Source organism: Haemaphysalis longicornis, unplaced genomic scaffold, assembly GCF_048455015.1.
Source record: "Haemaphysalis longicornis isolate Haplotype H1 unplaced genomic scaffold, Haemaphysalis longicornis Haplotype H1 scaffold_10, whole genome shotgun sequence".
Classification (NCBI taxonomy): Eukaryota; Metazoa; Arthropoda; class Arachnida; order Ixodida; family Ixodidae; genus Haemaphysalis; species Haemaphysalis longicornis.
The window spans coordinates 11,610,526-11,629,600 of record NW_027526204.1 but is presented as its reverse complement, the minus strand read 5'-3'; the positions used below and the strand labels follow the sequence as shown (position 1 = coordinate 11,629,600).

General features: G+C 49.3%; 1 long non-coding RNA gene across 1 annotated transcript in view; it reads left to right on the top strand.

The window, feature by feature from the left end:
- The window catches only part of LOC144157602 (uncharacterized), a 35,610-nt gene extending 18,231 nt beyond the window's left edge, over nucleotides 1–17,379 (top strand). Inside the window, exon 4 of the long non-coding RNA XR_013319798.1 lies at nucleotides 17,116–17,379. This is a non-coding gene — a long non-coding RNA (uncharacterized LOC144157602). The remainder of the gene's footprint in view (nucleotides 1–17,115) is intronic.
- The last annotated feature ends 1,696 nt before the right edge of the window (nucleotides 17,380–19,075 follow it).

The window sequence follows — 19,075 nt, the reverse complement described above, 5'->3', positions numbered from 1 at the left end:
AGTGATCTGGAGCGCTAGCTATGTTGTTTTGCAATTACGTCATACCCCGCGACTACGACATCCCGCGGGTCCGAAATTCCCGCGCCAACGAAATATTTTCGCATCCCCGAGGAACGTCCATAGGCGCCCATGTATTTTATATCTCGCGCCAACGAAACGTTTTTGGAAACTGATCCCGCGTTAACGAAATTCGCTCCAAGATTGGTCGGCATTTTACGTACCCATTGGAGGTTAACTGTGTCCAAAATGCGCTCAAATGCAGTTTTTTGGACTCAAACTGCATAAACTTCCGCCACAGCACGCTTGCATGGCCGCTGCTATATAGGCCTCCTGCGCTGGAGTTTTGGCGACATGCAGCGCCCCTAGCGGCCAACGCCTCTGGGTAGTACAAAAGCAGACGACCCTCGCCGCCCTCCATGTGTTTTCAATTACAAGCCAGACTGAAAGTTGGTTGTGGCGCTTTGTGGCGTGTTTAAATGACTGCATACTGTATGAAATAGCCCTTAAAATAGTTGCAGAGGCTAAACAAAATAATATCCGCTAAAAGAAGCCGATTTGTCGGCTTTCTTTTGAGCGAGCTTTCGCGGTGGTCGCGGCGTGGGACAGTATCGCCAGGTCGGGTGGTTTAACTGTTTGACGCCGACAGTTACAGTTTTTTCTTCTTGCGTGCCGTCGACAAAGGAAAGTTCACGAGTAGCATAAATACGGAATGCTGCTCATCCTATATCCTGAGGTAACTGCAAAAGGTTGCTTCAGCGGGAGCATGCAAACGAACGCAAGAATTGCGCAGCCGACTCAGCTGACACTGCTGGCCTGGCACCGCTTTGAAACGAGTGGAAATTTTGTTTCGTATTTTCGCAAACTAAATGATTCTTGCGTAACGTTTTACGCCGCACGATTTACGAATGGCAGGGTACATGTATACTAGCGAGTAGGTGGGGCAATAGCGCCAAATCACACGCCCGCTGCCTGCAGAGATGTGTACTTCTGTAACATCACATAACACAGCATAACATAACACAGCCGCATACACAGCGCGGGGCCCCGAATATTTACATATGATCATCACTGACTGTGTTGGTTTTCTAGTGCAGGGGTCGTCGAATCTGAACGCCGACACGCCAGTTTTGACTTCAAATGGAGTTAGACAGCGAGACAAGAACAGAGAATTGGCGTCCTCCAGTTGAATTGCCCCCCCCCCCCCATCTTCACAATTCGCCAAATTATTGTCAAATATTAGTATAAATTCGCAGAATTTTTTTCTCTTTGCATTCAAAGCCCCCCTCCTCCTCTCACCAGATTTGCCCTCAAGCCCTCCGCCGTGTCGGCTGCATGGAACTCGGCCGTTGCTGACCCTCATTCTAGGCTATTAAGTGCGAACTGGGAATGTATGCTGGAAGAGCGTAATTAAGTAAAGCGAGAGCAAACAAGGAAAGCGAGCGGACTCTTAGTTCGCCCGACCACTTTGTTTTACGGCCACTAATTTCGGAATCGCCAAACAGATTTCACGCTTCTGACGGTCGCTGCATTTTGTCACTGAGACACGCAACAAAACGGCAAGCTAACGCTGCACCATGTATTCGTAACGGCGACGCAAACAAGCACTGTTTAATGAAAGTGCACGCATAGTGTGCAGGTACGCAAAAGAGCGGCGCACCGCAGCAGGCGAGCCTGCGCTCCGCTGGACTCGCTGGCTTTTTAAAGCGCGATCATCCCCGATTGCGTCACTCTTCTTGGCTATTTTTGAGAAGTCTTTGTCACCTAGAGTGTTAGTTTAAACTAGAAATTTCACCTAAAATTTTACTTCGTACGACCATCGATCGGTGAACCTGCGAGTAGCAGACGCCGTCACGGTCGCGGCACTTTCGTCGGCGCTGTAAACGTGTTTCGCGCTGCAAAGCTTTTTCCCCTAACGCCAAGTTGATCGCTGAAGTCGATCGCTGACGCGTCGGGGATGAGCTGGTGACCACGTCGCAAAATAATCGGGAGCGTCGAGCTCATTTTGCTTCTGTCAACACGGGATCATATGGGACCCGCGCAGCTTTGTACTACCCGGAAGTACTGCCCCGAAGCCGCTTGCGCAGCGCCCCCTGGGCAGCGCAGGAGGCCTATTTGTTTACAAAAGACGGCGTGGCGTGCAGCTGGCAGCCGTGGAGGCAGCCTCGCAGCGGCACCACCAGGGGGCGACACATGGTGACTCAAGTCACGGTTTTGGCTCTGGCTACGCTAGACCGCTACTGCTGAACAGTGCGCGTGCGTTTGTTTGTGCGTGGCGACCGGCATGTTTGCTCTCGGTAAGATGCCTTCGCGAGCCCAAAAGTGGGTTTTTATCGCTACAAGATAAGGCAGCCATCATCGCCCAAGTCAGTGGCCCAAGTGGAGGAAGGGAGGATAGCGCCGACGAGTTTGGAAACCCCTGCAGCTTGCTCAACAATTTTGAAAAGCAAGGATCCCACCACTTCTCAATGGCGCACGTGCGCAAAACAAAACAGTGATGGCTGTGGCCATTCTGGACGTCAACAAAGCGGTGCCCACTTAGTTTTCTAAATAGTATTGGTGTAACGAGGTGCCACTCTGGAAAAGTTCCCAAACAGAAGAAGCTGGGCTTCACTTGCATGATCGGACATACTCGGTGCCGAGGGTAGGGCGAAAAAAAAAATTCCCTCGCACTTCCCCGAGGGGGAGAGTGTGTAAGTGCGAATGCACGGTTGTTGATTGCGCGATTACGGTGGATATCGTGATTTTGCGTGGAGAGGAGGCGCCCAACACCCGCAGTCACTGAGCGGAGAGGGGAGGAGGAGAGTAGCGCCCGCCGTTACGGCGAGGGCTACACGAGCGCCCTCACGCGTCGGAATGCGGAGCGCCCGCTACGCGAGCGAGAGCTCTCTCGCCCGAAGTGGAGAGGAGGCGCCCAACACCCGCAGTCACTGAGCGGAGAGAGGAGGAGGAGAGTAGCGCGCGCCCATCTCCCCCCGTTGCTAGGGAAGACGAGGAGGAAGACGAGGAGCGCGCGCACCCGCAGCTGTTGCTATGCGGACGACGGCGGCGGACGATTCAGGCTCGCTTAAGAAGTGCATTCGCACTTAAAACGTGCAGAGAAGGTGAACCCAAGGAATGTTTTCCATGCGTTGGACACGATCTCGTCGTTCTTAGGCGCAAACGACGACTAGCAATGAACCACTTGTACAGTGAAAGCTGAACTGTGACGTTGGCTGCAAGGTAAGGCTTACGAAGTAGTATAACCGACTTTAGGAACCTTGAAGCGCTAAGACACAGGGACAAGAGAGTGGGTCACACAAGGCGCTACTTCCAACAGTCTTATTAGCAGACGAAAACACATATATATACACATGACCACTGGCCCACGTCATAATAGAATCTTACACGTCAAACTCCACTAAAAAAATCACGCTCTTTCTTCGATAAGGCGACAGACGCAGTACTAACACAGTCGTGGTCCGCTTTCGCTATCATGTCAGCTTCTATTATTTCTCGCGTAAGCTGGTTCTTACGCTTGGCAACAACTGCGCACTTGTCGAACAGGGGCGTGCAACCATGCTGCTTACAGTGTGACGCAAGCCATCCCCCAGTGTTGCTGTTTACGTTATTGCCGTGTTCACGGAGATGATCCCTGATACCAACAGGCCCAAAGCAGCACCCTCGCGACTTTAGGAAATAAATTGTTGGTTTGTGGCCGATTTTCCTGTCGTTTATGTTTCATGCTCGCGGCGACGAAATTCCCACAAAAGCAAATTTTCTGGCTTTCCCCGGCGGTTTCGTTGTTGCAAGATTCGACTGTAGCAAGTTCGAATCTACAAGGGTAGGCCCCTTTTAACGCGATAACGTTATTAAGCTCATGATTCGATTTCCGCGTGGCTGCTACCCGTCCGCTATCAGCCGTGCTCACCAAGTGTCCACGGTAATTCGTCATCGCTACCAGCCGGAAGTTACGACTTAAGCATCAAGATTTGAGGGCTGGCATGAACCGAAGTGTGGAGAGGAGGACGATTATACTGCGGCGAATGCGATGAAAGGGCGCGCATTTTCAGCAGGGGCCAGGCCTGCGCAGTGAAGGTCGTCGAACGCCAGGTCAGTGGTTGCATTCTCGACAGACCTACCAGTCATAATCGCAGCTGACGCCACCACATCAAACCTCTTTCCACTGGAAGATACAAATAACATTCCCATAATTCATCAGCCTATGCTGCACCCGGGCTACGGAGCACGCCGTGAGTTTCCCGAATAATTCCGACCACCTGGCGATTTTAACGTGCCACGAAGTGTCGACACACGGGCGTTTCAGTTTTCTGCTTACATCAGAAAGACAGCCGCTGGGCCCGGGAATGGAATCCACTTCTTAGGGCTCAGCAGCGCGACGCCTTACCTACTGGGCCATCCTGGCGAGTTTTCACCGGGACTGATGCCGGCACCAGCATTGGGTCACCTAACTAAGAGAGGGGGCAAACGCCTAACCAAGAGAAGAGGGGGAAAGCAAGAAGAAGAAGCAGTAGCACTCATTCAGCCACTGATCTTGAGCTGGATATTGCAGGATTTACCGTACCAAAAATTTTCTCGCACCGAAGAAAATAAAAAAGACCATTATCGGTACTGCCTATAGGGCAGTCCTCAACCTCTCAATTATGACCTTCAGACGAACTGACAACCGGTGGTTCACCAGAGGAACAAAATGGGCAGCCAGAGATGGGTGTCGAAGAAGGGGAAGGACATTAACTCCATGGAGGGAAGAAATAGCAGCATTCGGAAGCAAAGAATGGACTCGGGCAGCGCAGGACAAGAGCAGTGAACGTCGATGGGAGAGGACCTCGTCCTGCAGTCGACCTAAATAGGATGATGATGACGATGGACAGGCCTTCAAAGTGTGTCTTCATAACGCTCGTGAAGAAATCAGAGAAACCACTCTCTTAGCCCCAAGTACGTGGCTGGGAAAACAAAATCGGGACGAGCCATCCTATAAAACAAAGGTTACCCCTCTGACAAGAAACGAGTACGCGCCTTTATAGACAGGTCATCGATTCAGTGACGCCACATAAAAACTCCCCTTTACCAAAAACGTTGACCTAAGCCAACACAAGAACAGGCATATGTCAGGATCAAGTTCATTTGAGGAAAGTTTCAAGCTCATGAGACCACAGTATACCCCGACTCCGGCACGTACGAAAGTACGAGGCAGCAGTTGTCGTAGTTGACTACTTAGGCAGTCTTTGGGATTGCATGGCCCTTCTACGTTCAAGAACAAAGAAACGGAAGTTCGAGACATCCTGTTGGCAATCCGGCCAGCGGAAGTATCGAATAGAAGTGTAAACGTTACTACGGGTTCTCAAAGGCCATTACACAGTTTTTTGCAGGCAGAATTCCTAAGCCCTTCTGTTGAAGCTGACTACCTTCCACGATTCATAAAGTTATAACGTCACCCGAACACAGGGGGGCCTGGAAGAGGACGAGGCGCCGACCAAGGGGCATTTGGGGAACTCGCCTACCGCGCTTCTTGCGACCACGACTACCGTGCTCCCCTCCAGGAAAAGTGCCAAGAATGACTCCTCTTCCTACGCCTAGGAACACATTTTTTCCCTCGCTACAAGGCGTTCTCCAATGCCGAAGAACCGCCAACTCTGGGGGGGATAAACTAACACAAGTATCTACAAATCTATGTGGGCGAAGGCATTTTGTGGGAACATCCTACATTAACTTAACTCTGCTGAAATAAGAGAAACGCACATCCTCCTCCACGCTACCTAGCTAGATCCGAGGGAATGGTCGGGAAAGAACAACTCAAACATCACATATTCCACTTTATCAAGACATGGGAGGCAGCTTTGACCAGCCAGGTACCTCAAGGTCAGCGCGAGATGATGAGAGGGCAAGAGAAAAAGCTGCTGCATTTGGCACTCTAGACTTCAGGTTCAACCCTCGAGCTCCATATACCATCTCTTTACCCCTTTTCCTAAAGCTCAACTATTTCTTCAGTAAAAAAAAGACCTTCATACACACACTCTCTCTCTCTTCGCAAACAGCAAAAATGCTGAGTCTGGCTTAAGCATCAGAGAATAAACCCTTTGAAACACTGACACCTACTCGTTCATACTGATCAACAACCAGTCCGCAGTCGCGCCGTTTTACGCTTACGTTTTAAGCCACATAAACGCAGAGGGGCTTCGTCTCCCCGGGGCCAGGGTGATCAAAAACCCTCTCTGCTAGTCTTTTTCTCTTCGGTTACTTTCAAGGCTCGTGATGCATAGGTCATAAATACAGCAACTGAGTTCAAAAACGATCCTGGCATTCGAAGTAACGCTATCGCGTCTTACATTTTGAGAACCATACGTAGATGTCACCTGCGACTTTTTTTGTCAGCTGATTTCTTCGTTTTCTGCCGATGCTTTCTACACTGAATTCACCATGTTTGGGCAGTAATGTTCATTGCCCCACGATCGAGTTCGCAGAACGCGCGCAGACTGACAATGGCGCGCTAGCCAGTTCTCGTTGGCATGCTGTTGCCATAAGCACCGACTGATTGCGGGCAGTGGTCACAGGCCAGAATGAGCAAAACCCTGTCCTGGTGCGAACACGCTTTTTACGATACAGGTGTGCGTAAGGCAAGCTCCAAGGATGGGGGAACAGCGCATGGCATTTGAGCGTCTGCGGTGACGCGGAGGGCGTCATTCACTGCGTAGGTTTCGGCTAGTGATTGCTACTATTCTAAGCCGTCCTGGTAAGCTTATCTGATGCATTTTACAGGCGCCAATATGACAGAAGCGCGGTATGGCGATTATTGAGATATCGAGAATGCCCATACAACGATAAAGTCGGATGCCAAGCATGTTGTTTCACGGAACCGAAACGAGAACTTGCTTAAATGCTAATCTTGGGCACCGTCCAATCACGTAGCACCTTTACCTGACGTCATTGCGGTTAGTTGGTGCAGCCGCCGCAAACCACGCATGGTAGTTTTTCTTCTTTATGGCTTTATAAAATAAATATTGCTTTATCGCCCGGATAGACGATGGAAAGTGTGTTCATTTGAGCCAGTCTACGCAGTGCTTCACTTCAGTGTCTCTTTAAGACAAACTTTGCACCATAGTACACTTCCGCGATCACGTCAAACGCATGTGGAAGCATGTTGGCAAACGGGGTAACCTTGTTGGCAATTCACTGCTGCGTGGGAGGATGAACACCTGCACACGGCCCCTGTGACCTGCGACCTCTGCGCAACAAGACAAGAGATGGCAGTGAGGAGAGCGGCAAGCGTAACAGTGCAGATGAGTGGAGAGAAACGAGAGATGGGGCTATTCACCGCGAGCTCGACATGTAGGTGGCGACAGCGTCGCGCTGCTAGTGTGGATGCTCCGCTGAGCGGCCCGGGAGAAGGCCCACTGTGGGCGCGCTTCGTGCCTTTCTCGCGCCGTATGTGCGCTCGAAAGGCGCATACAAGAGTGGTATGCTGTAGTTCGGTTCCTCAACGTTCAACGTATGACATGGAAGCGGCCGTAAGTTTTCGTTACTACGCCAAAAAAGCGGCGACCCATCGAGAATCTGAGAACGGCCGCAATAATGACAAGGAACTTTTATGTCGTGGCTCGCAGTAAACTCCATCTTTCCAGATTATGGCTTTGAGCCTTCGTAAAATCTTAAATAGAAACAAATCAGGGAGCCTAGATCCCTGGAATTCAGTTTGACCCACCGCGGTGGCTCAGTGACTCAGGCGTTTCGCTGCTGAGCACGGGGTCGCGGGTTCGAGTCCCGGCCGTGGCGGCCACTTTTCTGATGGAGGCGAAAAGAAAAAACGCCCGTGTGTACGAGATTTCGGTGCACGTTAAAGATCCCCAGGTGGTCAAAATTAATCCGGAGCCCTCCACTACGGCACGCCTCATCGCCTGCGTTGCGTCGGCACGTTAAACCCCACTATCAATTGATCATGGAATTCAGTTTACAACACCAGTTTCAACCGCTTTCAGTGGTAGCATGACGCATTCTTGCATTTTTTGGATGCCCTGAAATGGTAACACCACTCAACTGACCCGAAATTTTTTTATGAGCTTACAATATTTTGCTTGTATTCGAAAGGTAATACAATTACTGAATTTTAACTAGCGCAGAGATACAATGTGCAACCGATCTAACAGGTCTTCGGCGCGCAGCTTTAGTTCAATGAAATTTTAGCGACTCTGAAGGCAGGTTTGATGATTAATGGTGCCGGACCAATTTTTTAAGCCTTTCGTTGCAAGTGAACTTACGAATTAAATTGCTAACGCACGCAGTACAATCGACATCTCAAGTTCAGCTAGACTTGCAAAGTGACAAGCAGGTTTACAGTGCCTAAACCAAGCTTCTGGGACCTCCAAGTGAGCACAGATTTTCTGTTACGGGTGCACTGTTGACCATTTGTGTTCCTTTTAAAATGTAACAGTGCCTAGAACCGCGAGATGTGTTTGCATTCTTGCGTAATGTCGCGTACGAACCATAAAGATGGCAAATGAAGTTACCCTGTTGCAGATGTAGTAAAACGTTCGCTATTTATTTCCCGTTATAAAACAAAGCAACAGGTTCCCGGTAACTACTCTGTGTTGTAAACTGAACCTTGCAGTTGTTTCGGTCGGCATTTAATTTTTGAGGATTGGCTAAAAAAAGCACGAATAAAAGTTTTCTGTGCATTTCGGGGTTTTTTTTTGGGGGGGGGGGGCGAAGGGGGGGCCAGGTGTTCTGCAATGTTTCAAGCGCAGCGTAAAGAGAACGCATGTAAAGCGAGAAGTCAAACGATTGTCATTAGTATTACTTGAAACTGAAGGTAAGGTAGGCGTCGTGTTGCGTAGCGGTGAAAGAGCAGTACTTCAAGTATTTTCAAAGCTGGTTGACCCTGTTTTCGCCCGAGATTGTCCAGGAATTGTGGCTCGCCTTTTTCAAAATTGTATTGAAAGCGAGCATTGTGGGAAAAATAAAAAAAAAATCCAGCGAGTCACAGCACACAACCTCCACACCTGTGGGCAACAACGTGCATTATATTATGCGATTTTTCCTCCTTCTTTAAACTTCCGTCAACCTTAAGAGGTTACGATATGACCATAGTAGGCATTTGGTTATGCTGAGTGAAACACATTTCTGGAAGGTGATTCATGTCGGGATTTGTAAATGGGATACATGAAAACGAAGCACGAAATTCCACAGGAGAGGCGCAAACTCACAGCTGCTTAATTTTACCGGGAAATCCCTCCGAAATACAGTAAAACCCGCTTTATCGAACAGCACGAGGATTGTAAAATAGTTCGATATTGCAAAAATTTGATATAGAAAGTAAAGGGAAAAAAAACTTACATGAGAGCAATCCTGCCGACGGAGTCAGGAGGTAACGCTGAGCTGTTACCACCCTGCAGTTTACTATTGACACGGCACTTTCTAGGAAAGAAAACAATCATTTATTGGGGCGGAAGAACTGCGTGAGTGTAGCCTGCTTCTTGGAGCTCAACGCGTTGCTGGTGACTGCTTGCTCCACGGTATCTATACAGTCGACAAGCACAAGACCGCTGCCCTGAATGGCCCTGCAGTATCGCCGTAGCAGGGCCACGGCAGCGACGGCTTCGTTCGTGCTCGGAAGCGGTGCGGAGTCCTGGGCGTCTTCGACAGAGCGGATACAAGCATTGATACAAGCGAAAAACGGCGAGCCCAGCGAACCGAGCAAGTGCGGGCAGGGAGTGGCGCGGACTGAAGATCGCTGACACAGCAGCCCGCAGCGCTAATGTGGCGCTTTCGGCGCCAGCGGCATGCATGTGTGGAGCTGGTCCACTCTGCCACGGACGGTATTGCGGGAAAGCATGTATTGCGGGAAAGCCTGCCGCATGCCTAAGGAGAGCGAAAAATCTGGCGCGGGAGAGTTCGACATATCCATTGTGAGCAAAATCGCATACGATATAAAAAGTTAAATATGCATGTAAATTTATCAGAATTGAACAAGGGTTCGGTATAGGAAATAATTCGATATAACCGTGTTCGATATAAGCGGGCTTTACTGTACTCTGCGCATCCACAGACACGTATTTTAAATAATATGTAAAATTAGCAAAACAGCATAAGCAACGACTGTCCGAAAATTGCATTTATTTTCGAAAAGGAACGGAAAGTATTCGGTCACACAGGCGCTTGCGGGAGTAAAATACGTCCACGGTAATGTATGCGCGATGTGCAGTGCAATTGTTATAAGCGACCCCAAACCATCCACCGCCGGCGGCGGCGGCGGTGGCGGCGGCGTCGGCGTCCGCAGTGCTCCTCTATATTTAAAAAAGAAACAGCATCCGGCGCCAGGTGTCGATCCGAGGACTTTGTGGCCGCAGCGCGACGCGCTACCGACTAAGCCACGGACGCCACGCTGATATCAGTGTGAGTAACGCGCCTTATATCTTTAACGCATTCAAACTACGTCGTCAGCGGCGTGCGTTGGCGACTCAGCGGCGTTATAGCGGCTTGATAACTGCGTGGTGTACACGTGATACTACAAACCCGATGGAAGAGATGGAAGAGAAGGCGGCGAGGCGGTGGGCTGCGGGGGCCGAGCGCAAGCGCCGCAAGCGGGCCGACAACCGTGCATTCGCACTTTCACATTCTCCCCCTCGGGGAAATGCGGGGGAATTTTTTGTTTGTTCCTTCTTTCTAAAGGACACAGCGCAATTTTACAAGGGTATGCACAGGCACGGTCGCTTCATCTCCCAAAGGGGGAGATCGAGCGGCCGTGGCACAGGTCTTGTCGCAAGCTCTTACCCGTTTCGTGTATTAAACTTTTATCCTTTAAATAACCACCACACTACCTCCAAAGAGCACCCTTTGACGTTCCCGAAATGGCAGACAACTGCACTCATCAATAAGAAAAGTGCAATGTGTCTAAGCAATGTTTATAACACCTTTCACACGTAAAACACGTTTCACCACTGCGAAGATATTCGTGGAATTCGTGGAACCCGCAACAGCAGCTGATTATTGCGTCTCTAGAGTAAATGCGCAAGCAGAGGTAACTATGTGATTGCTTACTGCGAAACAAGTACACATATTAGTTGTTTATCGTGTGCAGCACGAGTCTTGTGCCGCACGCAACGTGAACGAGCAGACGACGCGAGAGCACCACCCACACTAGGAGCGGTTCGTCCCGCCGCCGTCAGGGGCCGACTGTGTTCGATCTCAGGGCGAATACGGCTCGACCGCTGCCTGTAGGGGCGACCCGTTTCGAAAGCAGCCGCGGGAATCTCCGGCGCGCTCACCACTGTTGCCACTGCTTTTTGCGGCAGGTTCACGACTAAGATATTCCGTTTGTGGGCGTTAGAAATTTATGTTTATATGGAGCAGTCAGTCTGTTTGCAAATGGGGTGTGTTTACGAGAGTGAAAACATTTCTGGCCTGCATAAGCGCCAGGTGCGTGTCACAGGCCAGATTGCAGTTACACTGCCTTGAAATGTACTAACAGTGTCTCCGTAACCGGTGTTTCCTCAGATCTACATGCTACAGCTATACCCTACGATGTAAATCGGTTTTGTGCGCTTCCATAATCTAGCGGAGCACCCATACCTGATAGCACGCCAGTTACGTTTGCCAAAACCATACCTCAGATATCGATCACCAGTGTGCCCTAAAGGGCTGGTGAAGAACTTTTCAAAAAAAAAATGTTGGGGTCATTACATTATGGTTTTCCTGACGCTGAATTCGTAAAACATGTTTATTTTATGTGTAAATACACCCAAACCATCTTTTTTCGTCAAAACAAACGATCCCTGCCCGCGGGCGCGGTGAGAGCCCTGGCTGCCTTTCGCGAATGGCTGGCGGCAGATGACGTCATATTCGGAAGTGCCGGCGCTGTGGGGACCGCTCGGCCTGAAGATGTCATTCTGTTCCCGTTCAGATACGGACTAGAAGGTCCTCTAGTGAATGGAGGGCTCGCACAATCTTTCCTTAGAATAGGAGAGCCGGAGGGAAGTATAAACGCAACAGGTACGCTCGCGGCGAGCTTCCCGACGACTAATGGCCGCCTTGTTTCTCGGGTTCAGGGAAGTTGCGCAGATATTGGTTCGCCGCTTTCACTACCAGTGCTAGTCACAATTCCTAGCACAATTTTTCAACCCTCCATCAACCCCATCCTCGAATGTGGAACTTTGTTTTTATATTTGGACAGGCGGCAACAAGCTCTGTGCAGCGGCCTGCGATGCGCGCAGGCAGCGCGGCCGCCGCCAGTCGCCGCGTCGCGCAGAGGTGCTGGTGCCGGGTCGCTGCTCGGCCAGTCAGCGGAACGTGGCATTGCTGCACATACGCATGTTTTAGAATAGGGGAGCCGAACGTTGGTCGCCCCCCAAAAGGTAGAGGAACCCAAGCGCAGCACGCAGGTCCCCGACGAGCTTTAGAACGCCTTCCACAACAGCTCCAGCCGGCTCAGGTTGCACGGATCGCCGCTGATGTTGGGGACTTTAAGCTTAGCACCAAGGGAGCTAGTTGCTCGCCGATATCTTTACAATTGCGAATTACTATTATTAACACAGTTTTTCACCAGGCTATCGTCCCCTTTCTTGCAAGTGGAACCTTATTCCTACGTTGATAGTCATTCTAGCGATCGGTGCTGTGCTCATTCTTGCGCGCAGGTAACGCCATCCATCGGCCTGTCGCCGCATCTCGTGCTCGGGCAGGTTCGTTTGCTGCCGTCGATGAGTCGGTGAGTCGATGAGTCCGCGACCGGTCGGCGCTCCTAATCGCGATACAAATTCAATCACCTCTTTCGAAATCACGTTGGATGACAATCCCTAGCACAATCTTTAACCACACTATCGTCCTCTCTTGCACGTTTACCTTGCTTTTCGCGACGGCCTTGATTCTGTACGGCAGCGAAGGGCGGTCGCTGCCGCGGCATGTGTGGTGCGAGCCGTTTCGTGCGCCGTACGGGCATGCACGACCGGCGAGTGTGCCAAGCGCTTCCGCGCGCAAAAAACGCTTCATGCTTTCAGAATGCTTGATTTCTTCTTAAAATCTAGCTATTCAGCTAAGCTGTCGTCACAGCCAACGTTCATCGGGAAAACGATAGCCCAGAGCGCTGTTGTCCAACAAATTTTCTAATTCCCTTATAATAATGGATCAGGAACCTGGGGTACCTCCGTATTTGTTTGAGCCCGTCGCTTCGCGTACGAAGCACAGAGCACCCGACGACACTGCCTGCCCCGCGACTACTCGTGAAGGCAATGTAGTCAATGTAGTAGCCACGGGCGCTCGGGTAGGAAATCTCTGGTATCTAGGAGTCGCTTTAGGGAATCACGCAGTAGCATTACGGTTAAAAATCGACGCGGAAGCAACTCTAGACAATGATAATTAATAAAGTGCAGATTACACGCCTGCTTAATTCGGAACTTCGCCCAGAAAACTGGACACAGCGAAGCGGCGGCGCACGTCGCTGGCCGTCTTCCGAATATGACGCTACTTCCGGTCGCTGCCGCTCAGTTTCTCGCTCTTCCGGCGATGCGGCAGGCAGCGGTGGGGTCAACTTTAACGACGAATAACGCTGTCCCCAAGCTAAAAATCACGAAAAAACTTTACAGGCATAAACTGACCAATGTAATAATTGTAAAAAGCAGAGTTTTGCCAAGTTTTAAAAGCACCACAGTAGCCCTTTAATTTCGCGAATATTCGACAAAAGTACGCTGGACAATGCAGAATTATACTTGGGGATCAACACACGACAAAGGTCGTCTTGTCGTGAGGTGAGCGCCCGCAAACATTAATCTTATTCGCAAGGGGCACGCCCTTTGGAGGCGCACAAAGCGCTCCACGATGGCTGTCCTACGGAGGATCAGGAGTTGCCTCTACGGGCCGCCGCTTATGTGCGCGTTGAAAGCAAAGGGGGTAGCTCTACTTTTTAACGTCGTCATAGCTGCCAGTGACGCCAGATTTTAACGGCTGTCCTTAACTTAGATGTTAAGCGCCACATTAGAACCAAAGACGGACACTTCGGCCCACAAGCGATGGTGAAGAGATATGGCAAAAGCCGCTCACGTCGCTTGCCGCGGGGGTGAGGCTGCCAGCGCTCGATCTGTCACGCTATGTTTCTGCCTGCAAATATCACTGGTTCACTAGCCACCACCATAATTAGTAGAGTTCCCTCATTAGCTGTACGGACTTATCAGAGTACGCGAGCTTACTAGGCGTTTTATTAACGCCCGCCTACTTGACAAATCCTGCCTGTATGAGGCATTTTCATAGTATCCCGATCGGTAGTACGTTGTGTCGCTCCGTGAATAGTAATAGCTTCCCACTAGGTCTGTTTTACCACCAGCGAAGGCAACGATATAAACATTTCCAATCAAACTACCTAAGCGTGACGTTTTCTTTTTGTTTAAAACAGTACTTAGCGGTCGACGCCGTGGCAGTCGTAGTCGCGTTGCCCCTTGATAAAACTAGCATTTTGATAAGACACACCATTAGTAGAGCGTTGGATGCTGCTCATAAAGAAAAAAAAACACAACCAAACCTGCCAAACAATTTTGTGGCTCCAGATTGAAGCTGATTAAACGCTTGAAACTTCTATGCAGAATCTTAACCTGCTAACCAGCTTTAGCTGTTTTCTTACTATCACCTAACGTTTTCTGCATTGCTAAAAGCGGCTCCCTGAAACAACGAAATGCAAGGAAGAAACACAAAACTCTTCGTAATTGTAATGCTGGTTTTAAACTAGCGCACCTGGGCAAGCCTGTCGTCAGTGAAATGTGATTCCAGATCATCCCAGAGTGTCCCCGAATCACAAACTACCCTCGTAGTGTGGTATGTGCATGCAGCTTTGTTAATATGAGCCCATATTATCTGACAATCCGTCCGTACAACGCACGATGCGCAAAGCAAAGAAACGGTCAACAGCGGTAGGTTTTGAAAATAGATTGTGGTTCAGCGTAACATCTCACTACTAAACTGTGTTATGCCTGCGCTCTCACACCCTTGCTTTGATATGTAAAACCATGAGCACAAAGAAAATAAAATTATAGCAACGTTGTTATAGTTCCTTGCACGACTAGTGTGACGGACATCTGCGGCCTGGATCGAACTTGTGATATGCATACAAACGTCAATGGTGACGGAAAATAAAGGCGTCCGCCCTGTAACAGCAAAGTCGTTGTTTATAAGAGTTCGTGCATAATTGCAAGGATTTGAAAGCATTGCACGAAGACAAGGGACTAAAACATCCCAATACACGCCATGCGCACTGTGTTCGGTTCCTGTTTCGGTTCCTAGTTTTCGTGCACGCGGTGTATCAAGCACGAGACCCTTGAGAACATAACATGGATCCGGTGAATGCTGTGCTTATTATCACGTGAAAATCCCTGCCTGTGATACTATGGGCGAACGCTGCCGGCCAACGTGCGGGCGTGCGGGCCCCGACGTTTCCATCGCTCGCCGATCCTCCATGGAGTGATTTCACCTCCTGCCACCGCGCGGTGCCACCGTCTACGCGTCTTGCGAATATTCTCCGCGAGGAGGGCGGAGACGGGCTTAGAATATAATCCGCGTCCGTGACTAAACGCTTTTTCGAAACCTTGTCATATCGCACCATGCGCCTGCAGAATAAAGCACAAACTGAAATAAGAGGGCCTCATCATGATACCGCAGTCTTCCAACGACACATTTCATCGCTTAAACTGCCTACCCTCTACACTTCCAAAAATGCGTCCGCCGAACGATCAGCTGTTCGTTGAAGTGGAAAAACAAAAGGACAGTGAACGCAAAATTGGTGTGTGATTACTGAAACATTCATTGCTTATTTTCGCTCCGCATTTGTACACAGCGTCACCCTACCCTCCCCCCGCCCATGTCTCGCGAAATAGCAGTGCATTTCGCGTGTATTTGGTGTAATGAGTCCTACCTGGATTAAGTTTCGACGAACGCGTTTAGCGTGCCTGAAGCTGCACTGGGTTTTCTCATTCCCTTACGAACTGTATCCTCCGGACGCGCACAGCATTTATTTTTCTGTGGTTTCATTAACTTTCCTTGGTTCTGTTATAAGGCGTGGTGCGCACATACTTAACGACGCACAGCCTTGGAAAACACAACATTTTCGCATGGAAATTGTCCAGGATCGGGTAATCACATCATCGAAACATTTTTCTGCGACGTATATATTCGAAACACAGCCGCATTCGTTGCCCGCGCTGAAAAACGAAACCAGCCTCTCACTGTGCCAGCATCAGGTATAAAGGAGGCGACAGTAGAATTCACTGTGCCTGACGTATTCCGAGGTGAAAGTGGTGATATGTTGCTGCCGTCGCCGGCGCGCAGAAGACCGGCGACGAATCGCGAAGAACCGCGTTCCGGGGAAATTCTTGTTGGCGTTCGAGTACTCCACGAAGAGGCAGATGTTCTTTAGGTGGTGTAAAAGGGCTCTTTGCGCATAGACGTCAGCATAGCATTTTTTTCAGGGCGCGGAAAGGCGAAAAGAAGCGAAACAGAACGAAAACACTGCACGAGCCCCTTTCAGCCAGGCAGAGCAGAACCCGTAAACGCCGCAGAGAGGTGGCGGCAGGTGGCGCAGCGATCGCGAAGCTCGAGGCGTAGAACCCGTTCAACGGGCTCGAGGTCCGCCGAACCGGCCCGCGGCACATTCATGCCGACCGGCCACAGGTCGCGCGCTACGCATGCCTAATCGGATACCGTGGGTCAGGCATGAAATCGCGCTGGATAACCGAAGTTTTATTGCATTGTTTATACGGGGACTCCACCGGGACTCATTCTGTCCATTGTAAAACCCGGGTTGTCTTAAGACCGGGGAACATATAACCGGGGTTATACTGTAGTACGTTTACGCAGGTAATGATAACCACCCAATGCCTTACTATGGGAGTATTTTCCAGCGTACCTGCCATCACGGATAAAGTATTTATTGTTCGCAAAAACGTGTGCCTGCTTTCGTCAAGTTGTTCTCTCATTGATGTTCACCCTTCATTTCTAAGCAAAAGCGTTGCAACTATTCTGGTGCCGAATTGTGATTTTGATGGAGTTTTTTTTTTTTGAACATGTTTCAGAAGGATATGCGTACACGTCTCCATAATGCATTTTTTCTATTTTGTGATTACTGATGAGTTTCTTCTCATTTTTATGTTGCAGCCCACCTAATTGTGAGATTCCTTCAGAGCAATGAGATCCACGCCGTACCCATGTCCTGGGTCGCGCATGGCGTATGCTTGTGGCCAGCGCACTACACACCGGAGCAAATCAGAAGAGCTATAGCTGAGTGCGAGAAGCCCGACAGAATGTTTAACGTTCGTCACGTGGAAGTCCTGCATAAGGTTAGAGGGCGCAAACCAAGGCACAAGCTTTGAAACGTCAAAAAATTGTTCTGGGTACTTTGCTGTGTGAAATAAAGGCAGTCGACGGAAAATATTATGCGTGGTAATGTTTCGAATTTTTTATCATTTGGGTGGCGGTTTGGGAACAGGAAAATATTGACCCGTTCAGTGAGATAAATTTCAACGAAACTGTGCTAAAAGCGCCGCAAACAAGACGAGAGAGAGTAGAGATCATTTGCATTGTTTGCAAGGGTTAAGGCTTGGGCGAGTTGGTGCATGATTACAAAAAGGGGGAACAGCGCAAACTCAGACAAAACACAAGAAGGAGGAGGTGACAAACATGAGCGCTGACTTACAACTGAGGTTTATTCCTTGGCTTTTCACACATATCTATGCCAATAGTCAAAAGCGCAAGAAAAACCGAAAATTACACGATAGAGGGAGATACGAAGCCGCTCGTCACGCTTCACCGACGCCATGTGCCACAAACACTTGCTGTACTATTGAGGGACAGATAATTAATATCTTTCTGCGAGAGGGACAAGGAAGGAACGCTTACACATTTATCTTTTCTGCGCAATATTTCTGCGGCTTCAATTATTTCTCGTGTTGTTTTATCTTTGTGTCGTCAAATGACCTGCGTTTTTTGAAATATTGGGGCGCAGTCGCCGCAATCCCGACAGTGGACACCTAAGTGGTCACTAATCGCCGTATGTACGTTATAGTTATGTTCTTTTAATCTTTCATTGAGGCATCGTCCAGTTTGACCTACGTATACGTTTTCCCACAAGACAGCGGAAACGTACGGAATAGACGACGCCTTTAACACATTCAACAAACCGGTTTTCGTGCTTTACGGAGCAAGACTGCACTGTTCTGCAAGACTGTACGGAGCAAGACTGCACTCGTATCTCCCTCTATCGTGGAATTTTCGGTTTTTCTTGTGCTTTTGACTATCGGCATATATATGTGAAAAGCCAAGGAATAAACCTCAGTTGTAATTCAGCGCTCGTGTTTGTCACCTCCTTCTTCTTCTGTTTTGTCTGAGTTTGCGCTGTTCCCCCTTTTTGTAATAATTTGCATTGTGCAACCGATACAGCAGCAGTTTGCAGAAAAAACTGCGAGCGGGTAACTCACATCTACCCTGAAGCTTTGTGACTATAGATACAAGCTGGCAAATGGTGAAACGTACCCCGGATACAATTTGGTACGGCATTCAGAACAGTTTTATTTTCGCTCGGAAGATTTTTCGCTTGCTCGCAGATAAAAAGTTCGATTGGTGAAGATGTGCTGATCAAGAATAAAAAGCTTGAAATCGGTCAAAAGCATTTCTAGCACTAAAAATGACTAGCTCCTACGCTTCTCTTACCAGTAACTGTTTACTGAACGGATCACAAAAAAGAAGATAAACAATTTTTACAACCTTTTTTACAACGCGGAAATGAGCGATATCCATTAGTCCACTTCGTCCTGCTTTGTTCCGAAGCGGATGGATGCAGCCACTTCGCAAATAACGTCATCTACGCGACTACTTTCAAACCGCAGCTCCTCATCTATGTCACAGTGCTCGCACTAAGGTAAACAAAACGGCTGCGTTTAACCGATTTGGCATCCTTACAGGGGCCGTTCAGACAAAACAGAAGTTTGCTTCACTCGAAAAGTTTTCTCGTTAGAATCCGATTTACACCAGTTTTAACGTAAACTACGCTCGAATAAGCGGCATAATTAGGGAAAAAATGCACGCCAATCCACCCTGGGAATGTGGTTGGAAAGCAAAG